The following is a 14,079-nucleotide window of genomic DNA, read 5'->3' as shown; positions in this document are numbered from 1 at the left end:
GGAGAAGGCCGAGAAAAAGAAGCGCCCGTTCCAGAGGAGGTTCGGGTCTTCGGGCAGAGGGTGTGGGCAGGGCTCGGGACAGCAGCAGCCACAACAGCAGCAGTTCCGCAAGCCCTTCCAGAAGCGCCAGAGGGCTAGAGGAGGCCAGCAGGCTACTACCACAACCAAGGGCCCGGCCGGGTCTCGGCCCTGAGCGGCTACTTCCCCCTCAACCGTTACCCACTCCAGTGGGGGGAAGCATTCAATTTTTTCCGGCAGAGTGGAGAAAAATTACTCAGGACAAGTGGGTGCTGAATATTGTTTGCAATGGATACAGTCTTCGGTTTATCAGCCCGCCTCCAGCGATTCCGCCGGTCAGCTCTCGATTCCAGCTGAGAGAGCTCCAGGCGGAGGCAGACATCTTGTTGAGAAAAAAGGCGGTAGAAGAGGTACCTCTGTCTCAAAGGGGAAGAGGTCTGTACTCTCGGTTCTTCCTCGTTCGCAAGAAGGACAAGAACGAGTTCAGGCCCATTCTGGATTTGCGACAGGCAAACAAATGGATTCGCAGAGAGAAGTTTCGCATGCTATCGTTGCACCAGATTTACCCTCAGCTGCAACGGGGAGACTGGCTCTGTGCCATAGATCTACAGGATGCGTACTTCCATGTGCCCATAGCACGGAAGCACAGGAAGTTCCTGCGATTCCAAGTCGGCGCCAATCACTATCAATACACAGTACTGCCATTCGGGCTAAAGTCTGCGCCCAGGACCTTTTCGAAGTGCATGGCGGTGGTAGCGGCACACCTGCGGAGGAACAAGGTGTTTGTCTACCCGTATCTGGACGATTGGCTGATCAAGGCATCATCCTTCGCGGAAGCGCAAGAACACTTCCGATGGACGTGCGAGCTCTTGCACAAGCTGGGGTTACACGTCAACATGTCCAAATCGGTTACGACTCCGGTCCAGTGCATACAGTACCTGGGGGCCTCCATCGATACGCGGTCAGCAAGCTTGTCTCCTTCGGAGGAGAGACGGTTATCACTCCTTCGGAAGGCTCAGGACTGCTCCATCGACGACAGTGAGGAAGGTGTCTTCGCTGCTGGGATCGATGGCCTCCTGTATCTTCCTCACGCCTCACGCTCGGCTACACATGAGACCACTGCAGGAGTGTTTGGAGGATCAGTGGGATCAGAGGACAGGCTCTTGGGAGAAAAAAGTTACGACTATCGCTGCATGCTCTTCAGTCTCTGAAGTGGTGGTGTTCGGCGGAAAACCTCCTCAAGGGGGTTCCCTTCCACAAGGACATTCCCACGACGAGTGTCGTGACGGATGCGTCTCTCCAGGGCTGGGGAGCGCATTCCGGGGACTTGCAGATTCAAGAAAAGTGGTCTGCGTTGGAATCGACATACCACATCAATTTCCTGGAACTCAGATCTGTCTTCCTGGCGCTGAAGGCCTTCCTTCCGTCCTTCCAGACCAACTCGCTGCTGATACAGACGGACAATACAACTACGATGTATTACCTCAACAAGCAGGGGGGGTCGAGATCGCGCACTCTGTCGCAGGAGGCGCAGGCGATCTGGCGCTGGCTGCTGGCCAGAGGACTGACGATTACGGCCACGCATCTGCCAGGGGTGCAGAATGCTCAGGCGGACGCCTTGAGCAGGCTGATTCAGGAAAACCACGAATGGGTCATAAACGACGAAGTACTAGGAGAAGTCTTCGCAAGGTGGGGGACTCCAGACGTAGATCTGTTCGCCACCGCCGAAAACAGCAAATGCCGAGACTTCGCATCCAGGTACTACCAGCGGGGGACGCTGGGGAATGCGCTATGGATCGATTGGTCGAACAGCTTTCTGTACGCTTTTCCACCCATTCCCCTGATTCCGGCGGTGCTCATCAAGCTGTCCCAGTCCAGGGCGCGGATGATCCTGATCGCCCCGGAGTGGCCCAGGCAGTGGTGGTTCACGGACCTTCTTCACCGGTCTCTCCTTCCTCACATGCGGTTGCCGTGCAGGCCGGACCTTCTCACGAAGTTCGGGGGGCGGATGGTGCACCCCAACCTCTCGTCTTTGAGTTTGGCGGCATGGCTCCTGAAATAGTGCAATATGGCCATCTGAATCTACCAGACGATTGTATGGACATACTGAAGGAGTCTAAACGACCTTCCACTAGGACATCCTATGCTTACAAGTGGAAGAGGTTCTGTATCTGGTGTAAGTCCAAGAACTTTGATCCGACAACATGTAAGGAAGATGTCATCCTTCCATACCTTTTACATCTGGCGCAGTCTGGCCTTAATTTCCATTCCATTAAGGTTCATCTGGCTGCTTTGACTGCTTACAGGAAATGCCCTTCACAGACTTCCTTCTTTCAGATCCCTGTGGTCAAGGATTTTTTGGAAGGCTTGAAGAAAGTGTTTCCTCCCGTCAGACTTCCCTCGCCTTCCTGGGACTTGAATGTGGTGCTGTCCAGATTGATGAAGGAGCCTTTTGAACCCATTCACAAGGCTTCATTGCAGCACCTATCCTGGAAGGCGGCGTTCCTAGTGGCCATTACATCGGCCCGCAGGGTGAGTGAACTTCAGGCATTATGTTGTCAAGAACCTTATACTGTATTTCATGCTGCTAAGGTTGTGATGCGTACTCACCCTAAATTTCTTCCTAAGGTTATCTCTGATTTTCATGTCAACCAGACCATAACTTTACCTACGTTCTTTCAGAATCCCTCTTCGCCAGCGGAAAGGTCTCTCCATTCCCTGGATGTTCGGAGGGTGTTGAAATTTTATCTGGATAAGACCAAGGATATTCGTAGGTCTGACCAATTGTTTGTTAATTATGGATCAGTCATGACTGGTCTTGCGACCTCTAAGCAGTCCATTTCTAGGTGGATTGTGTCCTGCATACAATTGTGTTATCAAAAGGCTAATAAGACCTTAGGGGGTAAACCTAAGGCTCATTCCACCAGGGGCAAAGCTGCCACGACGGCTTTGCTGCGTAATGTTCCTATTGCGGAAATCTGCAAGGCAGCCACTTGGAAGTCGGTCCATACCTTTGCTGCGCATTACTGTCTGGACTCGGATGCCAGGGCAGATGCTCAGGTTGGGCAGGCTTCGCTGCGAAATTTGTTCGCACAGTAGTGGGTTTGTCTTGTTTGTTCTCCACCGCTGCTGTTGTGTGGGGATGGGCTTGCCGTTCTATTCACTAGATTATGACTATACACAGAGATCCCCTACTACAGAAGGAGTAGTTTCTTTTCTGTAACTCCAGTTCTGTAGTAGGGGTATCTCTGTTATAGTCATAAGCGCCCGCCCTCCTCCCCGGTGGAGAGATATTTTTTCATATGAAGAATGCTACAGGTCTGGCGTGCTACGCCTTCAAAAAGAACTGAAAGTAAATGGGACCTGCTGGGCATTCTGGGATACTGGGGAAAGTTCTGGAAATCTGGAAAGTTTTCTTAAAGGCACAGTATCCTGTTCTAAGCCACATAATGGCAGCCTATGGGGCTTGTCTGTCCACTCCTTCCTCTCTATCTTTCCAGAGGCTTTTGCTGGTAGAGGCAGGGTTTTTTCCTATGTGGAGAAAAACTAGACAGGCAGTGCTGTTTGTGGATGTTGGTGGAATTCTAGTTGAAGTACTGGACAGTGTAGCCTGTGGGTTTAGGCTGCATTATCTGTCTTTAAATTAAATTCTCTCTTAAAGGTGTATGCAGGTCTGCATGATTTGTCACCTTTTAGAGATTATTTTTTATTGCTCCGGGGTCCACGCACATGGGCGGGACTATTCACTAGATTTTGACTATAACAGAGATACCCCTACTACAGAACTGGAGTTACAGAAAAGAAACTACTCCTTATCTCCATTCTGAAACCTGGCAAGGAACCTACATCCTGCGCCTCCTACAGACCCTTGTCGCTCCTGAACTGCGATACCAAAATATTGGCGAAGCTCATTGCAAACCGCGTACTCCTCCTGATTGACAAATTAGTACTGCCAGACCAGGCAGGCTTTATCCCTGGAAGGGCGACTTCCCAAAACCTTCGTACACTTTTCTCAATAGTATAGAACGTGTCGCCTAATCTACCGCTAGCTGCAATATTTCTGGACGCCACGAAGGCGTTTGACTCGGTGGAGTGGGACTACCTCTTTGGTATTCTGTACCGCATGGGGTTTTCCCCTGGATACGGCTGCTATATCCTCAACCTACGGCTAGAGTCCTTTTCAATGGTCACACTTCAGCAGCTGTCCCCATCACAAGAGGGACTAGACAGGGATGCCCACTGTCCCCACTCTTATTTGCCCTAGCGATCGAACCCTTGGCATGCAGGTTGCGGCAACACCATAACGACAGAGCGCTCCGCTGTCCATTGCGACAAATATTGATCTCGCTATATGCAGATGATCTGACGCTCTATGTTCGAGATCCTCAAAGTAACTTGAACCCTTTGCTACGGGAATTCATAGTCTTTGGGAAACTCTCTGGGGTCTATATTAATTGGGAAAAATCGCAGCTTTTCCCCCTGACACCGGTGGTGACCAAATTCCCCCTGGATTACCCGCTGGCATGGTGCGATACAGATCTGAGGTATTTAGGGATGCGGATATCCGTAGACCGAGACGAAATGATTCGCCTCAATTATGGAACTGCCATAAGCCGTCTTACCTCTAATATCACACGATGGGTCGCCCTACCGCTATCAATGGCGGGCAGAGCCTCGCTGATTAAGATGGTGATATTGCCGCAGTTTTTATACCTTCCTTACCATCCAGGGCGTTCCTTTTTTAAAACATTGCAATCTGAACTTACGTGACTATTTTGGGGCGGTAAACGCCCGCGGGTCCAATGGACGACACTCACGAGACCCACAGCGCAGGGTGGCTTTGACATCCTGGATTTTGAACGTTACCACGCATGTGCCCAAGCCCATTACGTATACTATTGGGTGCACCCACCAGCATGCATGCCGCAAGTTGCGGCGGAGCACTGGCTGGCAGACCCGATTCCCCTGGATGGAATGATATATGAGCAACCCCGCCCTCGCAGCGCTGAGCTATCCACAATCACGAGTACGGTGAATGCATGGCAATATATTATGAAGGTCTTGGGAGTGTCGCATCCCTACTCCGCGACCTTACCCCTGACGTACCACCCAAGACTCTCGCTGTTGCAGGAAGAGGGTTTTAGGCAGTTATGCGCTCGTGTACGCAGACAAACCTGGGGAGCTTTGTTCTGTAATGGGACTTTTTGCACGTCAGCTCAATTCTTTGGTGCCATACAACCTACCCCCTTAGAGCTATTCCTATATGTGCATCTGCGGCAGGGAGTACGAGCCATTTTCCCGAGTTTCCCAAGAGAACCGGCGACCCTCAAGCCACTGCACCAAATGCTGCAGAGCGCAAACCCTGGACACCTGGTGTGCAATATGTATTGAGCGATTAGAGCAGAGTGTGAGAACCCTTACAGTGCTGCACGGACACATTGGGTGATTGACCTAGGCAGGGATATTACGAACGACCAATGGCAATATTGCTGCCTACAAACTGCAGAGATTTCGGCCAGTGCCCGGCTACGTATAATCCATTACAAATATTTGCAACGCATATACTATACCCCGGCCAGGCTGTACCATTTTGGGTTACGAGACACAGACTGCTGTGATCGATGTGGTAGATTGGGGGCTGCATTCCTCCATCTGGCCTGGGAATGCCCGACCGTGATGGAGTATTGGAACCGGGTCTTTGCAGCGCTCTCTGAGATGACAGACCTGCCACTGGAGAGTGACCCTCTAGTTGCACTTCTAGGCTACACTAAGCAAATCCCTAAAGCACGCCGCAGATATATCACACTTTCCTTGTTATTGGCTAAGCGCAGAGTAGCATGCAAATGGGGAAGAGGACGGGCCCCCAAATTCAAGGAATGGCTGAAAGACCTGATGTACTGTCAGGACCAACTGACAAGATATGCGGAGACGCTGCCCAGGTCCTCGAGACCAAAAGACATATGGGGCCCCCTTACGCATTACCTGATGGCACACACTGTGGACTCTCCCCTGGATGATCAGGCGACAGCAGAGAGTGGTGACAGAACCATCCCCCATACATTATAACCTTGGGATCTAGCGAAGGGTCAGTGAATTATTATCTTGTGATACGGTGGAGAGGGAACGGAGGCGGGGGGCTGGGCTACACAAACCGAATGACGAAATACATCCCCAGATAACATATGGATGCCCCTGTGATCTCTACATGGATGTGGACTTCATATTGACCTGTGCTGTACTTGACAGAAATGTAGAGGAGAAGGACATTAAGAACCCCGGAACGTGCCTATAGTTGCTAGCGAACATTTGGAAAAGGAGGCTCGAATTCATGGACATGATTTGTTGTATATGTACCCACATGATTGATATATGTGCTGATCTGTACATCCTCTGACCGAAATGTTTCTTCTATTTTTCACTTGGAAAATATAAATAAAGGTTTAAAAAAAATAAATGTAATGAAATAGGCCTAGGGCATTACGATGATAATCCATCCAGCATCAATACAAATACGAAACTGATCATAAAAAAACGCATATTTTGCTGAGCTTGACAATCGCCGGTAGCAACCACGGCTAAACCCCCACCTAGATCAGCACCTTTTACTACAACAATTTTACTTGTCCTTTACCACAAACTCGCAGTATAGATTTTTATTGACTAGGTTCCGGCTTTGCACACTGCACTTTTTAATGGCCTTTCCCAAACAGGCTGGCTGGTGCAATAACCTCACTCCTTACCCCTGTGATAGTTTAGCACAACAAAGCACCCTGCACTTTATTCTTTTTTGTGCACTTTACAGCCAAGGACACGTTTCCTTATTCCATTTTTAAGAAAAACTTGCCCCCGCAATTACCAGGAGGGTTTTAATCTCCTACAATCGCTGTCCTCTGAAGGTATTTGCACTGCAGTATTAAACTTTATCAGAATCGCATTTTTAATAAGGAAACAGTATGAATTGTAAATTAAATGGCTGTTTGACCTTTTTAGCAAATTGATTTAAATAAAAAATATTTACAAAATAAAACACCGTGTAGTAATTGAGTCATATGACATATTGTTGAACAAATTTAATATGCACATTTTATTCATTTTGTATGTATGTATGTTATACTTTTATGGTCAATTCTTTAAAGTTATTCTTGACAGGACTCCTATATACTTGGGCTTCTGAATTAAGGAGAGTATGGCACTGTTCGATCAAAACATTATAAAGGAAGTTACACTCAGGAAGGGATCAAACACCAATTGATAGCTATTGTTTGCCCATTTAAAGCAATAGGGCCTTGAAGAATGTGGTGAGTCACTATAAGAAAAGAGGCCATCAGTCCAATGACATTAAATGGACAGATACGAGACAGGGGCATGAACAAATACAGAAGGAAACTTTCAGAGAGAACTCTACCATATGGAAGTAAGGTAAAAACTCTTAGGAAGCATAGATGAGGGTCAATATTGATGGAATCCAGTTTCCTTTTTTCCTTTTTTGTGTTTTTAAAACTTTATTGGCATTTAATAAAGCAGCAGTATATTTATCACCATCACCAAGGTGCCTGGGGTCACATCTGTCGCTGGCTTTAATTCTGACTCTCACCCCGAGCTGTCGGATCAAAGCCCCCTTTTTCCGACCCGTCCATGTAGGTATGCATGCATCAATTATATATAGCGCCAACCTGGCGGTGAGCATTTGTGCGCTGTGCTGCGAGAGCGGAGACCAGGCCTGAGCTCACCTCACCCGGCTCTCACTCCCTGCTGCCCTCTGCCGCCTCACCCGGCTCACACACCCTACTCCCCTCTGTCACCTCACCCGTCTCTCAGTCCCTACTGCCCTCTGTCACCCTCTGTCCCCTCACCCAGCTCTCACTCTCTGCTGCCCTCTGTCACCTCACCGCCACGACACTTGGATTAGGGCCAGGACACTCGCAGCATGAGGAATCCATAGCTTGCGGAAGAAACTGATGTAGCGGGGGAACGTTGTCTCGCTGCCTTTATAATTGAATTGTAGCCTAATCTTTCTATTAAGGCCTTTTATTACTGTACTGGATGGCGGGCTGTGGCACCCACAGAAAAATGCGTAGTCTGTTGGTGCAGGTGGTTCCTGTTGCGCGTATTTATTAATCACTGTATCATACATGCCAACATTTCAGAAGAGCAAAGTGGGAGATTCTTTTTTTAAAAATCGGGAGAATGGGGCCTTGAATCGGGTTACTGTCATGTATGGGCCTTGGAAGTTTGCTGCTGCAGGATCGGACATTTGAAACGCAAATGCACGTTTTTTTCTTACGCTATACATTGCTCCGTACGTCATGAACATGTACACTAATGAGGAATGTAAATCAGAGGTTTGGGAATTGCTAACTGTTTTGAATCCATATGGCCTGAGTGAAATGGGATACACCTTGCTGGTGCCTCGGTCATAAGAATGCTGGGCGGGGGTGTTTGTTATTTTGTAGGACAAATCTGATGTTAGGCCCTTAATAAATGTCTTCTACAAAGGTTCTAAATATGAACATGTAATCTTTATCAACGGCACTAGAAATTGCATATGTTGCTTGAAAGAAGTAGAATCATTTCCGACCCTGCTATGACAGCCTCCCGAACACACACACACACACACACACACCCGCACCAGAGTACTTCACAAGTCTTTAAAAGACTATTCACTTGCTAACAAGCCTTTGTTGTATTTCACCTCTTAGCGCCCCCGCAGCTCCACTCTTACTATCGCTGGAATTGCCCGGCCCCCTCTCGGAGTCTGGGCTGCTGCAACCGCCGGTGTTTGCTGACATTTTAAAAAATAAAAAGAAAAGAACACAGGTATATTGTCTGCAAGCTCCGCGGGCCGCCAAGGAAGGCTTGCTGGGCCGTACTATGAGTACCCTTGGTTTAGCACAACAAAGCACCCTGCACTTTATTCTTTTTTGTGCACTTTACAAAAAGCCAAGGACACGTTTCCTTATTCCATCTTTAAGAAAAACTTGCCCCCGCAATTACCAGGAGGGTTTTAATCTCCTACAATCGCTGTCCTCTGAAGTTATTTGCACTGCAGTATTAACCTTTATCAGAATCGCATTTTTAATAAGGAAACAGTATGAAATGTAAATGAAATGGCTGTTTGACCTTTTTAGCAACTTTATTTTTAAACTTCTTTTAAAAAATAAAACACCGTGTAGTAATTGAGTCATATGACATATTGTTGAACAAATTTAATATGCAAATGTTATTCATTTTGTATGTATGTTATACTTTTATGGTCAATTCTTTAAACCGATTAAAGTTATTCTTGACAGGACTCCTATACACTTGGGCTTCTGAATTAAGGAGAGTATGGCACTGTTCGAACAAAACATTATAAAGGAAGTTACACTCAAGAAGGGATCAAACACCAATTGATAGCTATTGGTTTGCCCATTTAAAGCAATAGGGCCTTGAAGCATGTGGTGAGTCACTATAGGAAAAGGGGCCATCAGTCCGATGACATTAAATGGACAAATACGAGACAGGGGCATGAACAAATACGGAGGGAAACTTTCAGAGAGAACTCTACCATATGGAAGTAAGGTAAAAACTCATAGGAAGCATAGATGAGGGTCAATATTGATGGAATCGGGCTCCTTTTTTGTGTTTGAAAAGCTTTATTGGCATTTAATAAAGTACAAACAAACCAGCAGTATATATAGGAAACAGCAAGAGATACGATAAGTGTATAAGCTGGATATCATAAAAGAAGCATAAAAGCATTTTCGGGAGTTTACAGATGAGGGAAGGAAAAGAAAAGAAGGGGGAAGGAAAAGAATGGAAGAGGGGAGGGTGAAAGTAGGAAAGTAAAGAAGAGTACACTATGTTACATGTCATAGATAGTCACAAAACAATTTGTGAAATGAGTAAAAATGTATAACAGTGCAATAGGATAAAATAAATATAAATATAAAAAAAACATAAATATAGTATAAGGAGACAGAGATAAAATCATTCAAGGAGGTTTAAAGTTGTCAGATGACAAGTGTGAGATTTTCTGTAGGACAATTCGGTCCAAATATGTGGTAAGAGGTAACCAGAACAGATCCTTATTATATGCTGGAACACATAAGGAGGCGAAAGCAACATCTAGTCTATGATATTGACAGAGTGTGTTCCACCAATGCTGTATGGATAGGCTTGTGAGGGATTTCCAGTTGAAAGAAATGTGTTGAAAAGCCAGGGCAAGCATGAGGTCAAAAAGACCATGAGAATGTGGGGAAAGCACTAAAGATTCATAAAGACTACCAGCAAAGATGAGTGGAATAGAGTAAGGAATCGAAATAGAGAACAAACGGGAAATGTATGACCAGACTTTCTCCCAGAAGACAGACACTGAAGGACAAAGGAAGAGAAGATGAAGAAGGTCAGCATCTGAAGAACCACAAGTCCAACATTTAGAGTCAGTAGAAGAAGAGAAACAAGATAAAGAAAGAGGAGAAGGATAGAGTCTGTGGTAAAGGAAAAACATGGACTGGGTTAGAGAGGCAGAACGGGAAATCTTTAAGGATCTGGTCCAAAGTTTGTCCCAAAAGACTATAGACCATTTGCATCCTAGGTCCGATTCCCAGGAGAGTTCCAGTTTAGATTTCATACGATTTGGATTGGGGGCTGAAAAGAATTTGTAGATAAGACCGGCTTAGTGAAGTACAAAGTATCGCAAGGAGAGAGTTGTGAGTATCCGATGAGGGAGAGGAGGGAAGAGAATAGTAAGTGTCAGTTATTATCGCCATAAGCGTAGTGAACTGTGGGAGAAAGGAGCGAGGGCAATGGAAGAGGGACTGAAAGTGGGGAAAGGAGCACGGGGAGATACCATCAAAAAGATGCTTGACCCATATAATGCCTTTTAATCTCCATGCTTTCCAGAGAATGGGCCTGTTATTTAAGAGGATAAGCGAGTTATACCAGATAGGGGATTCTAATAAGGATTTGCGAGAAATGACAGTAGGGCGGAACAAAGGTTTCAATAAGGAACAGGTATGTTTAAATAGAGGGAGAGAGGCTAGAGAAGTTTTGGTGGAGAAACTGAGAACTTCACTGAAAGAATGGGGTAGTAACGCGACTTGTTCAATAAGGAGCCAAAGAGGAGTAAAGGGGGGAGAGGTCCGAAAAAAGCCATTTTGAAGCTTGACGTAAGGAGAAGGATTTATGATCAAGAAGAAAATTCGGGAAGTTCATGCCACCAACTGACTTTGGTTTGCGAAGAGAGGATAAAGCAATTCTGGGTTTTTTATTTTTCCAAAGAAATCTCGATAGGCATGAATCAATACGTTTGAAATAAAGAGTAGGAATGTGGACAGGAAGCATGGATAGGATATAAATTAAAATCGGGGCAATCATCATTTCAATCAAATCTAAACGTCCCCACCAAGAAAGAAAAAGAGGGTTCCAAGAAGATGTTAGTTTCTCAATACGTGATAATGCAGCGGACATATTTAATTTAATGGAAGACGTTATGGAGTTGGAAAACCATATGCAGAGGTATTTAATTTTGGAACTGTTCCATGCAAAGCCAGTGGAGGAAAAGGAGTGTGAAAAACAGTATTTCGTAAGAGGAAGAATTTCAGTCTTGTCAGAGTTAATTTTATAACCGGAAACCTGTGAAAAGGAGACAAATTCAGACATTAAAGGAGGAATAGAGGTTTCAGGAGAAGAAATTAATAAAAGAACATCGTCTGCATACGCAGCGAGTTTCAGTTGATGGTCACCGTAAGGAAAGCCAGAGATAGAATCATTGGTATGGATAGAGGTCAAAAAGGGTTCGAGGGCTAGGACAAAAAGTAGAGGGGATAGAGGAGAGCCCTGACGAACACCTCGTCGAAGAGGAAAGTAGGAAAAGACACGGCCATTAACTAAAACCGAGGCCTTCGGAGCGGAGTAGAGTAAGGAAATGAGTGATATGAAATTAGGACCGAAACCATGCCAATGTAGTGATGCAAACAAAAAGGACCAATTGACTCTATCGAAAGCCTTCTCTGCGTCAACTGAAATAGCGGCCAATGAAGAGGAGAGGGAGGAGGTTTTATTTAAGCCATTGAGAAAAAGACGAGAATTGTCGGAAGTCAACCTACCTTTAACAAAACCACACTGCTCTTTACCAATAAGATGGGGAATGAGGGGGTCTAGACGTAATGCAAGGAGCTTAGCAAATAATTTATAATCCACATTAACAAGGGAGATTGGGTGGTAGTTTTTACAGAGTTGAGAGTCACGACCATCCTTCGGAATAAGGCAATTGGTGGCTTCCTGAAAGGTGCCTTCTGTCTTACCAGTGGAATAGAATGAATGAAAGAGTTTTAAAAGCTTGGGGAGCAACAGATCAGAAAAATATAAATACAATTCTACAGAAAATCCATCTGGGCCAGGCGATTTGCCTTTAGTAAGAGTATTTAAAGCAGTAGAAAGTTGCTGAAGTGAAAGGTCCTTTTCAAGATCAAGAAAATTAAGATGAGAAGTAGAAGGAATAGGGAGTTTATCAAGATAAGCTTGGATGAGAGCAGAGGAAGGGGGAAATTCTGGGGTATAGAGATTTTGATAAAGCAATTTAAATTCATCAAGAATGTCCTGATCTTTGTACAGAAGGGAGTTAGTAGAGGAATAAATAGTCAATAAGCTTGCGCTCCTTACGGGATTTGAGATAGTTTGCTAAGAGTGTCCCTGCCTTGTTACGACCACCAAAGTACCGAGCACTACTGCGAAGGAGCACTGATGACGCATTATCAGTAGAAGATTTATTGAACTCAATCTTGGCGCGTATCAACTCAAGTGAAATAGAGTTGGTGGAAGAGGTATAAAATTCATGTTCCAAGTGCTTAATATGTGCTAAGGCAGACTTCTGCTTATGAAGAAAACGTTTCTTTTTCTTAGAGACAAAATCTATGATGAAACCTCTAGCCGTAGCTTTAAAAGAATCCCATATAATATGGGGAGAGGAATCAGAGTCACAATTAAACTCGAAGAATTCGTTAGCAAAAGAGCGAAATGAGGAGGAGAAAAGAGGGTCAGTAAGTAGGGAATTATTAAAACGCCAACAAGAGGATTTTGGAAGGGGAGGGAGTAAGTCCAGGTCAATAACAATTGGGGCGTGATCAGAGATAACTATGGGCTCAATAGAATAAGACAGTAAGTTTTGACACAAAGATTGAGAGAGAAAAATATAGTCTAGGCGAAAAAGAGAAGCATGCGGACGAGAGATAAAATAATAATCAAGAGTGTCAGGGTGAGAAAGCCTCCAAGAGTCCATGACATGTGTCTGAGAGATAGTATCAAGAAATTGTTTGTGAGTCTTGTGTGGAGTGAAGAGGACTGTGGACTTGCGATCAAGAAACGGATCAACAATTTGATTGCAGTCACCACCTAGAACGAAGAAATCATTTCGAAATTGAATAAATTTTTTCATAATCAAAGGCCAAAAAGTACAACAGGTTGAGTAGGACCGTAAATATTAAAAACAGTTAAAGAAACAGAATTGATTAATAACTTTGCTAGAACCCATCGTCCATCCTTATTCTCGTGTGATAAAACTTTACACTTCAATTTTTTATGACATAGAATAATAACACCATTTTTTTTGTTGGTAGACGGGGAGAATAAGACCGTACCCACCCAGCTTCTTTTTAACTTGAGATTCAGTTTCTGTAAGGTGTGTTTCCTGCAAAAGAACTATTTCAGGATTATACGAAGCTAGGTGGGAAAGGATTCTCTGTCGTTTAATAGGATTAATAAAAACCTTTTACATTCCAGGAAATAACTCTGAACGGAGGAACATTAAAAATTGTAAATACTTATATAAAATCAAATATGTAATAGTAGATAGAGAAAGAAGAAAACTCAATGAAGAAAAGAGAAATAGGATCAGTAGAGGGGAAAAGAGAAAGGGGCAAATACCAGTAAGAAAAGAAAAGTAAAGAAAGGGTAAAGTGGAAGCAGTTAGATAAGACAGCTGGTATGGAAAGAAGTATGAATGTGAGAGGGAAAGGAGAGAGGAGGAGAAGGAAAAGACAAAGGAAGAGAAAGAAAAGACAGTACATATCCAAAAAGGAT

The sequence above is a fragment of the Triturus cristatus genome, chromosome 7 (assembly GCF_964204655.1).
Source record: "Triturus cristatus chromosome 7, aTriCri1.1, whole genome shotgun sequence".
Lineage (NCBI taxonomy): Eukaryota > Metazoa > Chordata > Amphibia > Caudata > Salamandridae > Triturus > Triturus cristatus.
This window is presented reverse-complemented; position numbering follows the sequence as displayed.